General features: G+C 43.3%; 1 protein-coding gene across 2 annotated transcripts in view; it reads right to left on the bottom strand.

Moving 5' to 3' along the window:
• Positions 1-17,534, bottom strand: part of PLEKHM2 (pleckstrin homology and RUN domain containing M2) — a 68,455-nt gene that overhangs the window by 50,541 nt on the left and 380 nt on the right. The window lies entirely within an intron of this gene.

Genomic DNA, 17,534 nt, shown 5'->3' on the forward strand with positions numbered 1-17,534 from the left:
TAGCCCGAACTCACTGCACAGCAGACAGAGCTGCCGCCTGGGCCTTTGATAAAATGCCTCCACAGAGCGGTCTGAGCAAATTCTTTGTTTCCTCCCACTTCAGCTCAAATAGTAACCAGGATCTGGCTCCAAAGCCTTCCTTCACATCTATCCAGGGGAGGCCACAGGCCATGAATCTGACCACTGGGTGTCTCCCTCCTCCCCAGAACTTCCTGGGGGGGCTATGAATGCTGCCCTTGCAAGTTCCAGCCATCCTAGGGAGTGAACCCAGTCTGGGACTGGTAGCAGAGGGAAAGGGGGAGGGGGTAGGAGCTGGTGGGAGATATAACAGAGACGTTTAAATACCTACGTGGCGTAAATGCTGCTTCATTATGGTGTTAATAAAGATGACAACTTCTAATAAGAAAACTATTTTCCATCCATGTACAAGCATCATTATTTACACTACCATATCTTGATACACCACTTAACATCAAACGGAAAGAATTAACCCCCCACACAAACACATACTTTAATGGCAACCAATACAGTCTACAGAAGAAATCATTTATATGAACAAAGACTCAACGCGGGTTGTGTTTCGGCGAGTGAGCTTGCATCAGGAGTCCAGGATGGAGTTAGTCAGTGCCCACAAAGCAATGCCAAATCACAAATTATATAATAGGTGCTTCTTAAAGCAAAAACACTCTATTGGTTGCCATTAAAGTGTGGTTCGTTTGAAAACCAGGCCCTTTGGGCAACATGCCTTGAGCCTGTACTTGGGAAAGATGACATTTGGGGATGGCAATTGCTCTTCACTTAAAAATTAATCCCATTACTGTACGTGCCATCCTTTGGATTGTAACATAAAAAAACAAGGGTTCATGGAGCTTCGTCATCTGAATGTTTCCTCCCATTATGCCAGTGTCTCGCAATCTTTGGGGGCCGTGGATAAGAGGGCATCCGGAAGTGCGTGGATGTCGACGCGATGATGTCACGCACATGCGCAGAGGCCCTGAGATGCCAGAGGTGAGACGTCAGGGAGGAGGAGGTGTGCCGCGAGAGGCACGTCCTATAGGCAGTCAGCCAGCGCTAGAGTCTCTCCTCCTCTACGGCGTCTGGCGACATACCTGAAATCTCGCGAGGCACACGGTTTGCGAGACACCGCATTATGCAAAATGTGCTCTTGCACACCCATGGGCTGACGCTCGGCGACTAACGCTGGACTAGCGCCGGTGTTGAATCTGTGCCGAATGTTCAGAGGGCAGGAAACAGTGGTCAGACAAAAGATTAGCGCAAATTGTATCCAAATATAGTCAAATGGATGCAAATCAGGTCATTTGTTATTCCTGCCGATGCTAAGAGAACAGCGCACAAGCCCCGCCCTTACTTGACAGCTCGGAGCTGGTGTTGACGTTTGAAGGGAGGATTTCTCCTTTTGTTTTCAGTTTAAAATCTGCTGGATTTTGATTTATTTCAGAAGCAGAAGCCAGGACAAGATGGGAATGAAAACCAAACGCAAACGCTCATCCAAAAGTGAAAACACACATTCGGCCTGTTTTCTTCTGTTTCAGCCTTTCAAGTGCAGCTTCCTGGTTTGCCTGGGCATGCATTGCATACAAGACCTGGGCTTACCATAAAACTCTTCTCTTCTCCTTCCCTCATCTTTGGTCTCATAGCATGCATACCATTTGCATATCATTAGCAGGGAGCACGGATCCGGCTCTATTCCATAGAGTGTGGGAGTTCTGAGCCTGGGTCTCATAGCATGCATACCATTTGCATATCATTAACACTTGGAACTCAGGTTACCTAATCCAGAAGCCAGGAAACGGCCATTACTGCTGACTGCCTACTGAGCAAGAATTTGGCTGCAGAGCTGGCAGGTTGACATGCAACAGGGATGATTTCTGATTTCTGGTGACCCATCTTCCTCCAGTCAGCCATACTTGAACTTCTTCAGGATCTGACAGATTTTCTGCTGTTGTCTGGACTATTAGAGACTTACGATCGAATGTGGTGAAAATTAACTCTGAGGACAGAGGTCACCTTCCAGCATTTGGCGACATGCCCCGACATCTTCTCCTGGTCAATGCCCTAGAGCAGCGGTTCCCCAACCCTGTTCTGGAGGACCACCAGGCCAGTCAGGTTTTGGGGATAGCCCTAATGAATATGCCTGGGGCAGATATGCAAATCTCTCACATGCATATTCATTAGGGCTATCCCCAAAACCCGACTGGCCTGGTGGTCCTCCAGGACAGGGTTGGGAACCACTGTCCTAGAATGCTTCATCCAATATTAAAACATTAAGCCTGAAACAAACTCCCCTTAATGAGATGAGGGATTCCTACCCTGGGAATCTCTCATAATGTGAGTAGTCAGACACAGTTTTCCCTCCACCCACCGGGCTTTTCGCTCCTCTAGTCAGTGTCTAGCACACAGGGAGCGTCTCTGTTCATGGTTGAGTCGCAACTCAGAATGCAGAGGTCGATGTAGAAAAGCTTTAATTAGAGCCCTTCGCTGATGACCAGCACTTGACTTCCAATGTGAATATAATGCCAAAGTTTTATTCGCCTACACAGTAAGCTAATCCTTTGCAAATCTGATGCGTGCAGAACTTCTGCATTAAGGGCAGCTACCGTGTTCCCCCGAAAAAAAAAGTCCTAGCATGATTTTTAAAGATGCTCCTCCTGGTGAGCAAACTCATGGGGGAAGGGTCACTGGAGTGGGCAGACTTGATGGGCTTTGGCCCTTTTCTGCCGTCATTTTTCTATGTTCTATGTTTCTACCTCTGAAGCATTCAAAATCAGTTGCAGCAGCGCTCTGAACAGGCCGCTTTGCTGCCTTCCCTCTGCTGTGTCACTGATGACATCAGCCCGTTCAGAGCACTCCCGCCGCCACTGTTTTTGGATGCTTCGGAGGTATGTCAGTCTCACAGAGGGTCGGTGGGGTTCTGCTGAACAGGGAGATGGGAGGGAAGGATAGAAAAATGCTGCACAAGAGGATGGGTAAGGGGGGAGGAAAGATGCTGCAAATGGGGGAGGGGAGAGAAAGGAAAGAAGAAGAATTGGGGTGGAGAGGAAGGGAGAGACGATTGTTGTATATGGAAAAAAATGACATCCCCTGAAAATAAGACAAGATCTTATATTAATTTTAGCTCCCAAAAAATGCATTAGGGCTTATTTTGGGGGAAACACGGTAGTACTGTGTGCATGTCTGAGAAATTAAAAAACCTATCAGTCCGCATCTGCTGGAAAGTTATACTGTGGTTGAGTAGCTGCATCAAAGGCGGTTCTTGAGCATCAAAGTTTTGCAATATTGATATTTAAGCCCTAGAGAACATTCCAGCACACATAGAGATAATTCTTGCCTACTCGAACTTGTGTACAGAACCATCTCCTCCCATCTGTCTTAAAAGACAGCAGCAAATCCTCACAGACCCTTCTGCCGAAGAACGAGCTACGCCCTCGAGGTCAAGTTCTTGCGTTGCGCTCTGCGCACTGAGGTTAACTTCTACACAAAACCCTTTTCTGCATTGTGTGCAGATGTTTCATTCCTGGCTAGCTTTCTGCATCACATCTCCTCCTTCCCTCCTCTCTCCAGGGATTACATACTTAGGACCTCTAATCTCTCCTCATTTGTCTTCCGACAGAGACCTCTCAGATGAGGTTGGGGGCCATTTCCTCGAGTAGGTCATTGAGACAGAAGGGCGGAATCTAGTTCTTAGGAGCCTTAGCTGCAGAGCCTCCCTGGACCCACCACCTTTCAGCACACAAATCCTGGTCTGTTCCTTGGCCATAAGGCCCTCGTCCTTCTTTTCTTCAGGACTGAGCAAAGCTTGTGCCTGCATGGAACATCCCACTGCAAGAATTGAATCTAGCAACAGTCTTCTCGTATGACTTGTCTTTGCTTTTTTGGCCAAGTCATGTGCATCATGTGATAGCTACAAGTCCCATGAGTGTCGAGGAAGTTGAGGAACTTAAAGCCTGCACACATACAGTGCTATTCTTCTGTCAGCAGTCTTGCTCACAAACTGGTGATCAAGCTGCTTGATTTCATTCCTGCTCCCATCACCTTACCGGACTAGCACAAAAGTGATTTTCAAGTTGTTAGGACGTGAACACGAGTCGATGGCACCTAACACCCATCGCCTTTACAGGGTGCTCTACTCTACACCCATAAAGCTGAAATTATACTTGTGGTCTGGACAATAAAATGTAGGTCTCATCTAACAAATCTGAGCTACTGACTCACTGAACGTGTCTTTCACTTAGGTAAACATTGTTTATTGGAAGCTTCTATACTAAACCTGTATATCCTGAAAGAAAGGCAGAATGGGGAGAGGAGAGGCACAACTTAAAACTTCCAAGAAAGAGGCAAGTGTCTTTCAACAGTGGATCAAGGGGCCTTAGAATGAGAGCAAAAAGAGGCAGAAAGGTACAACCTACAGAAAGAGTGATGGAACGCATGGAATGGCCTGTCCGTGGAGGTAGTGAAGGCAAAGACACTATTTGAACACAGAAATCTCCGAGTGCAAGAACTGAGCGGATGATGTGGATAGGTAGACCGGATATGCCATTCAGGGATTCAGGATCTCTTTTATTACGCATCGGCTAAGTCATAACAAGATCCGAGGGAACAATTTAAGGGCCCATTGAAGAGTTGGAACTGAAATTTTCGCAGTCTGAAGTTTCAGTTTCACTCTCTTCAATCAACTAGTTGCTTTGTTACAAAGGACAGCCTTACTATTCACTAGAACAGTGTTCTTCAACTGCTGGTCTGTTGACCGGTGCCGGTCCACAGGGCCAGCACGTGCATTGGGCCCCAGACAGTGCTCTTCAGCCGCTGGTCCACAGTGCGATCGATGTGATGTTGTCTTCGGGTTGGCTCCCTCTTCCTCAGTGCTGCAGTGCACAAAGCCATGGGCAGAAGCTCCTACGTACGTCCTGCGCCTGAACCGGAAGCCTTCTGTCTGACATTGCAACGTCAGAGGGAATGCTTCCAGATGAGGCGCAGGACACGTGAGGAGCCGCTGCCCATGGCTTTGTGCACTGCAGCACTGAGGAAGAGGGAGCTGGCCCAAAGATAACACTGGGGGGGGCAGGCCAAAAGGCAGGGCACAGCATGGAGGAAGGGAGACAACAACGGTAGAGGGAATGATTTTATTTTTTAATTTAGTGATTGATTTACATCTGCTGTCTGTTCAAGAAATGCATTTGTTTCTTTTCAGAGTCTTGCACCTTAGGGTTTGTTTGTATATATTAGTATTTTTAGATTTTGGTTCCGTGTTCTGGTAGGAATGAATACTGAGAAGCATAAAGTGTGCTTTGTATAGTTTAATTTTGTGGTTAACCATTATGTGTTGTTAATACGATTATATTGTGTGTGTGTTTATATGAAAAATGAATGGAAAAAATGGTGTTACAATTGGTACTATTATGGGGGCAGGATCTGGGGCGGAGATTAGGTGTTGATGGGCAGGGTCTGGCCCACAACTTAGCCCAGTGTTCTTCAACTGCCGGTCCACAAAATAATTCTTTTATTTCCGCCAGTCCATAGGTATCCTAGAAGCCATGGAGATTAGGAATCTAAGGCTCCTCAGTTTTCCTTTTACAGGATTACTACTTTGAAGTCATTCATCAGACATCAGCAATGCCATCATTTTCTCAGGAATTAGAGCAGTCACCATTTTACAATTCATTATTTACAGGCCACTAAAAGCAGAGTTGAGGACTTTGCCAGACTTCAATGATCAGCTCCACCTGTTTATCTAGCAATACTTCCTTAATTCTTCTCCATCCTTCAGCCTGACACCTCCCTCGTTACTGAATAAACTGTTCTGGGTTGTTGGGTTTTTTACATATATGCCTACTGACCACACAAGTTGCTCGTATCTCCTTCTCTGTTCTGTTGGAGTACTTTCCCCATCTTAAGGTGGTATGCCTGAAGTCCAGTCTCCTCAAACCTTTGTGTGACCCAAGTCTGTCAGTGTTCTGATGATGGACCGCATCACTAAGTGATTACTGGATCCCAGGCCGTCACCCAATGTGCTACCTGTTACACTTTCTTTTGTCAGTATCAGGACCAACATTGCCTTCTCATATGGCTTAACTGCTGCCTCAAGAGCAGCCAATAAGGGAGTCCAGGATCTCTGAAGTCCAGCTGCAACCAAGATGGCCGACTCCACTTGCATCTCAATTGCAGTCTTTTGTAAAATCTCTGGCCCATTTCCCTTGCTGTAATAAGGAGTTTTACTTGTTACAGACAAAACTGAACTATGGTAGGTTGCTATAATTATCATGCTAATATAAGAATAGCTAAAAGATGCTTCCATTTGTGTATGAGCTCTACCACAGATTCATACTGGTGTCACAATCCCACCAAACTATAAACATTTCCTCATTAATTGACTGCTTATTGGGAAGGGCTTCTTTCCTTTGTTCTTGCTTTTCAGCTTGAAGGGCAAAGCGCTTCTCAACATCACTTGTTTCCAAGGTAGGGCATGATTTCACGAATAACCTTCAAAACTTCATGCATCATTCACTGTATACTTTACGGAAACTCCACGGCTCCTCTCATCCAGCTCTTCTCCAAGGCATGGTCTACTTCCCGCAGAATCCTTAATAGAATACTTCTAAATCTCCCTTCCACAAAATGTCTGCAATACATAGAAACATAGAAATAGACGGCAGATAAGGGCCCATGGCCCATCTAGTCTGCCCACCTTAATGTCCCTCCCCTACCCTTTGCCCTGTGAATAGATCCCATGTGCCGATCCCATTTGGCCTTAAAATCAGGCACGCTGCTGGCCTCAATCACCTGTAGTGGAAGACTATTCCAGCGATCAACCACTCTTTCAGTGAAAAAGAATTTCCTGGTGTCACCTCGTAGTTTCCCGCCCCTGATTTTCAACGGATGCCCTCTTGTTGTCGTGGGACCCTTGAAAAAGAAGATATCTTCCTCCGCCTCGATGCGGCCCGTAAGATACTTGAACGTCTCGATCATGTCCCCCCTCTCTCTGCGCTCCTCGAGCGAGTATAGCTGTAATTTGTCAAGCCGTTTTTCGTATGGTAGATCCTTGAGTCCCGAGACCATCCGGGTGGCCATTCTTTGCACCGACTCCAGTCTCAGCACATCCTTGCGATAATGCGGCCTCCAGAATTGCACACAGTATTCCAGGTGGGGCCTCACCATGGATCTATACAATGGCATAATGACTTCCGCCTTACGACTGACGAAACCCCTTCGTATGCAGCCCATGATTTGTCTTGCCTTGGACGAAGCCTGCTCCACTTGATTGGCAGACTTCATGTCCTCACTGACGATTACCCCCAAGTCTCGTTCTGCTACCGTTTTTGCAAACGTGTTTTCCATTCATTGTTCACTTTTCTAGGTGTAAAAACTTGGAATGACTTTACTGATATGACCAGGACGGAACCTAACCACACCATATTCCGGAAGAAACTGAAAACTCATCTATTTGACACTTAATTATCTGTATCCTCTCCTGTATCTTCCTACCCTCCATACCCTCTTCCTCTGTAAAGTCGCCTAGAGCTTGTATAGGTATGTGCGACGCACAAATGGAAGAAATAAATAAATAAATTTCATAGAAGTCATCTGCTGTTCAACTTGTGAAATCTTCTTCATTTTCTTGAGATACTGAGATAAGCTTTCCTTGTCCACCATGGGATAGAGGAATTAAAACTCCAACCTCTGACAATGATCCCCCCCCAGCAGAGTTTGTGCACGAGAATCACTGTCGGTGCAAGATGACTGACTTTGGTATGAACACTGGTGTTTAGTGCAGAAATCTCACCATTTAATGCAAAGGCATTTTCAATCGTCTCTCTCTAAACTCTTGAAATATTGGAGAGGGAGGTCACCCAACTTTTGCATGCATAGAGAAGTGCAGGAATCATGAGAATCCATTCTGAGCCTGGATCTTAGTGGCTGCATCTCTCTTTGGGAACTCCACACAAGAGGAGCTTAATTCCGATAAAACAAAGTTGTTTGTAGCGTCGCCTAGTAAAATCTCTCATGAACTTTCCATCAATATACATTCAACATCTTACGTTATCCATCCAACAATTAAAATACAAGGAATTGTCCTAGATCAACATCTCACTCTGAAAACCCAGATTGATGCAGTCGTATGTAAAAGCTATTTCACCTTAAGGAGATTACGGACAATTAGACCTTATTTCAAACTCTCCGCTTTTAAATTACTGGTTTGAGCCTTCTTGATTATTGTAATATCGTTTATCTGTCAACTACTAAGAAGGAACTGTCAAAATTACTACCGATACAGAACACAGCAGTTAGACTGATTGAAGAAATAAGATCACGTTACGTTATTTTACCGTGAACTGCATTGGTTGCCTGTGGAGGCCCAGGTTTTGTTTAAGCTGGACTGTTTCTATTACAAGTTTTTATATGGCGCAGCCCCTACCTACCTGGTCAATAGTTTCTCCATAGTTACGCAGAAAAACTCCTGCTTTGTTTAATTTTCCCTCTGCAAAGACATTTCTTAATCACTCTTTAGCATCTCAGGCAGCTTTTCATGAAAAAGAATTTCAATCACTGTTGCTTACGGCTGATTCCTATAAACACTTTAGAAAACAGTCGAAAACCTATCTTTTCCCTAAATATGTGACTGCTTAACTCACTCTATTCCATGGATCATGTTTACTGTTATAACTCTCTAAAGTTGAAAGGGGACAGATTCCGTACAAACGTAAGGAAGTTCTTCACCCAGAAAGTGGTAGAAAACTGGAACGCTCTTCCGGAGGCTGTTGTAGGGGGAAACACCCTCCAGGGATTCAAGACAAAGTTGGACAAGTTCCTGCTAAACAGGTGAGGCTGGACTCATTTAGAGCACTGGTCTTTGACCATGAGCAGACTGCTGGGCACGATGGACCACTGGTCTGACCCAGCAGCGGCAATTCGAAACCGCGTAGAACTTTTTGGTAAAGCGGTTAATAAGAACCATGTTATGTTATGTTTCTTATCTGTGCCCTTTACCTGCGGACTTCGTTCCTTCCACCTTCCCACACTATAAGCTCTGTTTCTGGTCCTATTGGAATCCATACTAAAAGCCCACTTCATAAAAGCCACTTTTTACTCTTAACCCATTATTAGCCTGTTTTAATATACTCCCTTAATAAATTAAAATCCCTAAAGTTTTATTTGTCCCATTTGTCTGTTTTGACTAGATTGTAAGCTCTGTTGAACAGGGACGGCCTCTCGTATGTCTATCCACACCTCTCTCCTAGACTACTGCAGCTTGCTTCTCAAAGATCGTCCACTAAACCAGGCGTGTCAAAGTCCCTTCTCAAGGGCTGCAATCCAGTTGGGTTTTCAGGATTTCCCCCAATGAATATGCATGACATCTATTAGCATACAATGAAAGCAGTGCATGCAACTAGATCTCATGCATATTCATTGGGGAAATCCTGAAAACCCGACTGGATTGCGGACCTCGAGGAGGGACTTTGACACCCCTGCACTAAACAATCTCTCCCCCCCCTCAATCTGTTCAAAATTCTTCTGCACGCCTTATGCTCACATCACCCCTCTCCTCAAGTCACTCCATTGGCTCCCTACTGCTTCCGCAAAGTCTTATTAAGAACATAAGAAATGCCCTCACCGAATCAGAGCTTTGGTCCATCCAGTCCGGTGACCCCACACGCGGAGGCCAGTCTAGGTGTTCCTTGATGGAGACCTAGGTGTTCCCTTATGATGACCATATTTAGCCGTATCCCTCAATGTGATTTGCACTTGAATCCCATAATGGAGGTTTCCATCAAAACCTACAAATAAATTCAATCTGCAACTCATCAGTATCTCTCATCTCTCCCTATACTCCTACCCAAGAACTCCATTCATCAGGTAATAATAATAATTTATTTTTATATACCACCAAACCATCAGTTTGTGGCGGTTTACACAATGGATTTACACTAGGGAATAGAAATGCAAAGTCATAAAACAATTTTTAAAACAGAAGAAAACACAATTCCGAATAAAAGCACTAGGCCAAAAATACAACCTTGTAAAACTTGTAGAAGATAGTGATTACACAGTACAATTAATTACAATATAGTAAATCAAAATTACACAATACAGTTGATTGTACGAATAATCTTAATACCTTAATAAAATCAATTTTGCATTTCATATTTTGTGAATAGATAAGTTTTAAGATCTTTCCGGAATTGATAATGAATTCATTACTCCGGCCTGGAATGCCAAGAATTTTTTATAACGGCATGCTTTAACTGTTTCTCTGAACTTCTATTGCCAGCTCCAGACTCCGTCCCTTATATCTTGCTGCGCCGTTTGCCTGGAACAGACTGCCTGAGTTGGCAGAGTTCAAATCCTGGCTAAAATCCCACTTTTTTGAGGCTGCTTTTAACCTCCACCTCTGACCCACCTGTAAAGTACCCCTATGTATTTGTCACTCCCTCTGTAATTCGCTACCCCAATTGTCCTGTTTGTCTTTCTGATTAGATTGTAAGCTCTATCAAGCAGGGACCGTCCCTTACATGGTCTGGCACTATAGAAATGATAAGTGGTAGTAATAATGACGTAATGCTAACATTGTTCATCACAGGAATAGTAATTGCCCATCACTTTGAACACAAGTTATTTTGCTGTCTACAAATTTCCTTCAGCAGTTAGGAAGCTCTTAACCAATGGATTTTGTTTTTTTTTTAATTGTTTATTTAACCTGGTAAAAAATCCACCACATGTTCTACAATTACTGAGGTCTCCAACTCAACTCACAAAGGCACAAAGCAAAGCATTAGTCTAAACCTGGGTACTACATGCAAGACATTATGGTCTTCAAAACAATCCAGGAATGTAATGACTGCAATTAGGAAATCTTTTGATCTGAGTTTCCTACGACATAAGCCATAAAAATGACAACTGCTTTGTCACCGTTCTGATCACCATCCTCTCTCATGCCGACCTTTCCCTCCAGACTGTCACAAGTTTCAAGTTTATTAAATTTTTACTATACCGACCATCAACGAGTAAGTTATAAATAGTACAATAAATAATATAATTAAAAAGGAAAAAAGAAAAGGGGATTGTAATGCTTTCATGTTTCCCTTAACTATACACCCCAAAAATGTTTGTGCCTATTAATTTTGATATATTGCCTAACGAGTAGATGTACAACACTATAATTAAGACAGAAAGGGACCCCAATGTAATCGGATGACAGGCCAGAAGGAGACGCTGGGAACGGGAAAGAAGCCCTGGTCCTTCTAGCGGCCGGCCGGCCCTGCAAGCAAGCCATCAGCTTGTTGGAAAACCACGGCTATGAACTTTAGACGCAAAGGCTCAACTGCAGTGATATGGGGAGGCCATTCCAGGTAGACTCCAAACACGAGGAAGGCTTATTAACTAATTAAATAAGCACGCTATCGCTTTTTTTTTTTCCTTCCCTTTGTTTTATTTCTACTGTATTTATTACCTTTAAAATCCACATGACTTGAAGGTCTCCAATGCAACCTATTATCAAAGTACTTGTGGCCCTACCTTCTCTGCATTCTCCTATGCCAATATTTTCATCACATCTCTTCTCATCATATCAAAGAAAAGCTTCCTCCAGCATGAAATCTATGAGGATTCCTTCCACATCTCGGTGACAGTATACCTTGCTGCACGAACATATAGGTCTGCTGTCGATGTCGACCCCCTTGCCAGTAACCCAACAAGCACATCCTTTTGGAGAGGACACCGTTGAGTTCCATTTTGACTGCTTCCGGAAATGCCGGCACTGTTCTCTATAAATGATTCCTGAGTAAACTACCACCCAGTAAACACTAGAGTGATGCAAACATGAACCAATGTAAACCTCAGAAAGTGGTGGAAATATGCACATTGCATTTAAATCTCAACTGCTTAAAGGAGGAAAAAGCCTCAGCGGTCCCAGTGCTGCAGGAGAAACTAAGATAAGTGTCTGCAGATTTATTAACACATGGCAAATGAGTTTTAACGTAGAGAAATGCAAGGTCATGCATGTAGGGAAAAAGAACCCGATGTTCAACTACAAAATGGGGGGAACACTGCTAGGGGTGAGTAACCTGGAAAGGGACTTGGGGGTGATGGTCGACTCATCACTGAAACCATCGGCGCAATGTGCGACAGCCTCAAAGAAAGCAAACAGAATGCTGGGCATCATCAAAAAGGGTATCACGACCCGGACGAAGGAAGTCATCATGCCGCTGTATCGCGCAATGGTGCGCCCGCACCTGGAGTACTGTGTTCAATACTGGTCGCCGTACCTCAAGAAGGACATGGCGGTACTCGAGGGAGTGCAGAGGAGGGCGACTAAGCTGATAAAAGGTATGGAAAATTTTCCATACGCTGACAGGTTAAAAATGCTGGGGATGTTCTCCCTGGAGAAGAGGAGACTTAGAGGGGACATGATAGAAACCTTCAAAATCCTTAGGGGCATAGAGAGAGTAAATAAGGACAGATTCTTCAAACTGAGAGGAGCCACAAGCACTAGGGGTCACTCGGAGAAATTGAAAGGGGACAGGTTTAGAACAAATGCTAGAAAATTCTTTTTTACACAGAGGGTGGTAGACACATGGAACGCGCTTCCGGAGGAAGTGATAGGCCAGAACTCTGTACAAGGATTCAAGAAGGGTTTGGATAGGTTCCTGGAGGATAAGGGGATAGAGGGGTACAGATAGAACTTGAGGTAGGTTATAGAAGTGGTCAGAAACCACTTCACAGGTCGCAGACCTGATGGGCCGCCGCGGGAGCGGACCGCTGGGCGAGATGGACCTCGGTCTGACCCAGTGGAGGCAACTTCTTATGTTCTTATGTTCTTATGAATGCCAGCCAGCTATGCAAATGTTTAGTCAAATGACTTTGAATAAGTAAAAGGAGTTAAGGTTTTTTTGCCAATGAATAAACAACATTAGTCCTGCAACAGTGTGAAACTCAGTCACCGAGACTTTACACACTGGGACCTCCGAGGCTTTTCCCTCCTTACGGAGTTGAGATTTCAGCGCAATGTGCATATTTCCACCACTGTCTGAGGTTTAGATTGTTCTCTCTGTTTATTGTGGTAAGATTTCTCCTTCTATTTATTTATATATGCAAACATGAACCAAACATAGTACTGGGGATGCATTCTGTCCTACTTGAACCCAAAAATATCAAGTGAGCCCAGCCAAGCTCTGTGTTCTAGCAGTTTCCACTGAAATCATTATTGCTTTAAGTCGATCTCCCGTGGGATCATTCTACATTTCTCAAGGGGCGTCAGCACTCAATGCATCCATGCCACTTTCTAATTTTCAACTAATATATGCTTAAAGGCCATGAAAACTTTATTAACAAGGAAAGACCAGGCAAGAATGTTCATCAGCTAAGCTTTAAGCTCTATAAAGCACCTATCTTCAGAGCTGATTAAAACTGGAAAGGCTTGATCTTGATTTGACCGTAGATGTCTGCCCAACACTTGCCTTCTCCTCCAGCTACTGAAGCTATCATCAAAGCATCCAAATCTGGCCTGCCATAATCAGGGCACAGCCCATAGAAGTCTGTCCGGCAAGATTTTCCAGGAAGAAATCCACCTACTTTTGTGATCCTGTCTAGTACTTAACATGACTTGTTCCTTCCCAATCTCCATCTACCACACTCTCTACCCCTTTCAAATCTAAAATGTATCTAATTACCCAACAGGTATCACATCAAGTTCCCATAAATTCTTATGTAATTCCTATGCAATTCTTGTAACCTCCTGAGAAATCTTATGCAATCCGCCTTGAACCGCAAGGTAAAGGCGGAATAGAAATCACTAATGTAATGTAATGTACTTATAACCACATTGGCCACTACTGGAAAGCACGGCTGTGGAATCAGAATCAATTTCACTAAAAATGTTATCGACGCCAATGTCAAAATAAAAACAAGATTACAATATTTTATACTTAAATATATTTTGTTCAGGTTCTTTGCTCAAACTTCAAATATTTTTTTGCGGTCCATTAGTCCCAATATCATATGTTTCTGTAATTAATCAAATTTCTCTTAGATCTAGCACACAGACTCCACGGCCTGGCTGGAAACTGGACTTAATAGGCCCTTGGCGTATCTTATGTGATCAGAGAAAACAGAAAGCCCTAGAAGAGAAGATCCAGAAGGATAGTATGATACAAATATTTCAATTGGGCCTAATTTATAAAAGTGGGAACTGCACAGAGAGCACGGCTCATAGTGTGCGAAATGCAATCGGTCTTTTGACTGGTTTCCCCCACATTCCATTAAATTCTTGGAAAATTTCTGCCCCTTTTGCTTAACTCTTTGTGCTATTCTGTCCAGCTCCAAACCATAAGCACTAAAAGAACGCAAACCATTGGACAAGGCAGTACCTTTTCATCAGTCACAGCTTGATAATCTGGGATGTAGCTTATCCAGTCCTATAAGAACAAAGAACTGCCGCTGCTGGGTCACACCAGTGGTCCATCGTGCCCAGCAGTCCGCTCCCGCGGTGGCCCCCAGGCCAAAGACCAGCCCTACCGGCGTACGTTCTAGTTCCACAGGAACTTGTCTAACTTTGTCTTGAATCCCTGGAGGGTGTTTTCCCCTATAACAGCCTCCAGAAGAGCGTTCCAGTTTTTCACCACTCTCTGGGTGAAGAAGAACTTCCTTAGGTTTGTACGGAATCTATCCCCTTTTAACTTTAGAGAGTGCCCTCTCGTTCTCTCTACCTTGGAGAGGGTGAACAACCTGTCTTTATCTACTAAGTCTATTCCCTTCATTTGTCCACTTTCAGATTTCAAGTTGTTTCTAAACACTTTCTTCCGTGAACAATGCAATAGCAACTCTTTTCCCAGATATGCAACCATGGCCTTTCTTCAGGATTTTCTTCTGTGAACACCGAAGTATTTGTTTAGTACATTTGCTCTATCCTTACATTACATTACATTAGGGATTTCTATTCCGCCTGTGCCTTGCGGTTCTAGGCGGATTACAATATAGAAGATGTCTGGGCAATTCCAGTAGAATTACATTACAGGATAAGAGTAGATTACAGGAACGGTAAAGAATTATGATACAACAATTTAACAGAATGGTACATAACACAGAGGATAATACATGTCACAGAAGATAATACATATCACAGGAGATAATATATATCGATTGAATCAAGTTAAATCAGGTGTAGTGTTAGAGTACTCTTTCTCCCTTCCCCATTATCTCTGAAAAAAGGTCTTGTCACCTCGGTTTACATCTTTAGCCATTTTTCTTCCATATGCAGCAGCTTTCAGCCTGCTAGGCCCACCCACAGAATTAGCTCCTTCTTCAGGTACTTCATCATCTTACCAAAATGAGCAGTTTTGTGTGTCCATAGTCCGCTTTAGCTCTTATATCAAACATATCATGTGATCACTATTGCCTAGGTGAGCACTTGTGAGCACCTGATCCAGCATCACCCTTCCCTTGTGGGTTCCATTCTATTTGTCTCAGCAAAGTACCTGTTTCTTTCCAGTTCTGCTGATGGGTTGTTCCAAACCACTTCAGACAAATTGAAATATCCTATAACACCTCTGCTTTCATTCCAAACTTATAGAAATCTTTGATCAGATCTTTGTCCAGCTTCTCCATTTGTGCTGGAGTTCTATATATAGCATCGGTGTAGATACAGGTTTCATCTCTCTCCAGGACGCTCCATAACTACCTGTATTGCTTTTCACCAGGTTCCTTACATTTCAGCTGCTTTGATATTGGTTTTCACATATAGTGCTACTCTGCCACCTCTTTGGCCTTCTCTATCTTTCCTAAAAACATTAGAGCCCAGTACGGTTGCATCCCATTCTTGGAAATCATCGAGTCATTTCTCTGTAATAGCAAAACTTCCAATTTTGGGGGCTCTGCAGTTCCTCCTTTCTCAATCGAAACCACATCTGGCACAATAACCAACCCATTTTTCCTAGCAGGACATGAAGCCGAGAGCCAAGTACCAGCAGTAAGAACATAAAAATAGTTATACTGGGGCAGCCTGATGGTCCACCTAGCCTACAGGCTATGTCATTTTCTTCCAGTTGCCACATTCCCTACTAATGAGTTCCTGTGCCCAACTAGGATATTTTTTTTCAAAGTATTACCATGTAACCGCAACGATTGTCTCCTAGTCTTTGTGTGTTTCAAAAGAACAAACAATTTAAGACTTACCCATTCTACATTACACAGGATTTTGTAGACCTCTATCATAAGAGCCTTTCCTCATATGAGAAGAGTTCAATCCCCTTAATCATTTTGGTTGACCTTCTTTTAAACTTTTCTAATTCTGCTATATTTGTTTTGAGATACAGCGACCAGAACTGTGTACAATACTCAAGGTGGGGTTGCACCATGGATCAACACATGGGCATTATAATATCCTTTGTCTTATTTTCTATCCTTCCTAATAATTTATGACACCTAAATCTTTTTTCTTGGGTGCCGACTACTAAGATGGAACCTAACATCAGGTAACTAGTTTTTTATTTATTTATTTATTTAATTAACAGACTTATTGCCTACTTATACCAAAGTGGGTTCCAAAAATGCATACATAAAACAAGCAGAAAGCATGAAGATGGCTGCCTCTGATTTTCATCTAAGTTTAATCTTTCTAGTTTCCTGCACTTCTCCATTTGAGGCAGTTCTTGATAGATCTCTTTGACTTTTATGATTTGGATTATTTTTTCCCCCTCAAGTGCATCAGTTTGCATTTGTCCACATTAAATTTCATTTGCCATTCGGATACCCAATCTTCCAATTTCTTAAGGGTTAGCATTACTCCAGCTGCATCATGGGAGGCCCCTACAGACTAAACCTGCATTGAACACATCAGCAGGCTGGGAAACCTGCCCATCGGGATTCCAAACACATCACTGAACCTCCCCTGATCACACTCAGAGAAGCTGACTCCCAAAGCCTGAAATCCACATGATCAACTTAAATGCGGACTCAGAAATTTTTTGACAGACGCTGAATCAGGATAGAACTATAACATCTTTAGAGCAGGAAAACATAACTAGGTAAATTTTTGTACACCATGACATGTGCAACCATCATTAAGTAAAATAAAAAAAACCTCATGGCTTGCCTGGTGGCTCGGTGGTAGAGGTGGGCAATGCCATGGAGAGCAACCTGGCTTTAATCATTCTGCTCCACAGATTTTTTATTTATTTAAAAATTTATAATCTACATATCCTACAACTCTAGGTGGGTAACAGCATAACATAGTTTGCAAGCTTAGTTAAAATGAGGATTAAACGCCTATCAGATTCTAAGCATTTTTGAATCATAAAAATTTAAGGGAAGAGACAAATTTATAAACCAAACCATATAGCAGGACAGATAATAGCAAATACATTAAACACTAGGAAAGGGAGGGGGGGGAGAGAACTACAATGGATTATAAGAAAGAGAAGGTCTAAGGAAAACTAATAGGGCCGAAGAAGAAAAGAGTTGGATAGAGAGATTTCCATTTTCTAAAGTGTCTTTAAAGAAGCAGCTTTTTAAGCCTGTTGCCCCCA

This window comes from Geotrypetes seraphini, chromosome 15 (genome assembly GCF_902459505.1).
Source record: "Geotrypetes seraphini chromosome 15, aGeoSer1.1, whole genome shotgun sequence".
NCBI classification, from domain to species: domain Eukaryota; kingdom Metazoa; phylum Chordata; class Amphibia; order Gymnophiona; family Dermophiidae; genus Geotrypetes; species Geotrypetes seraphini.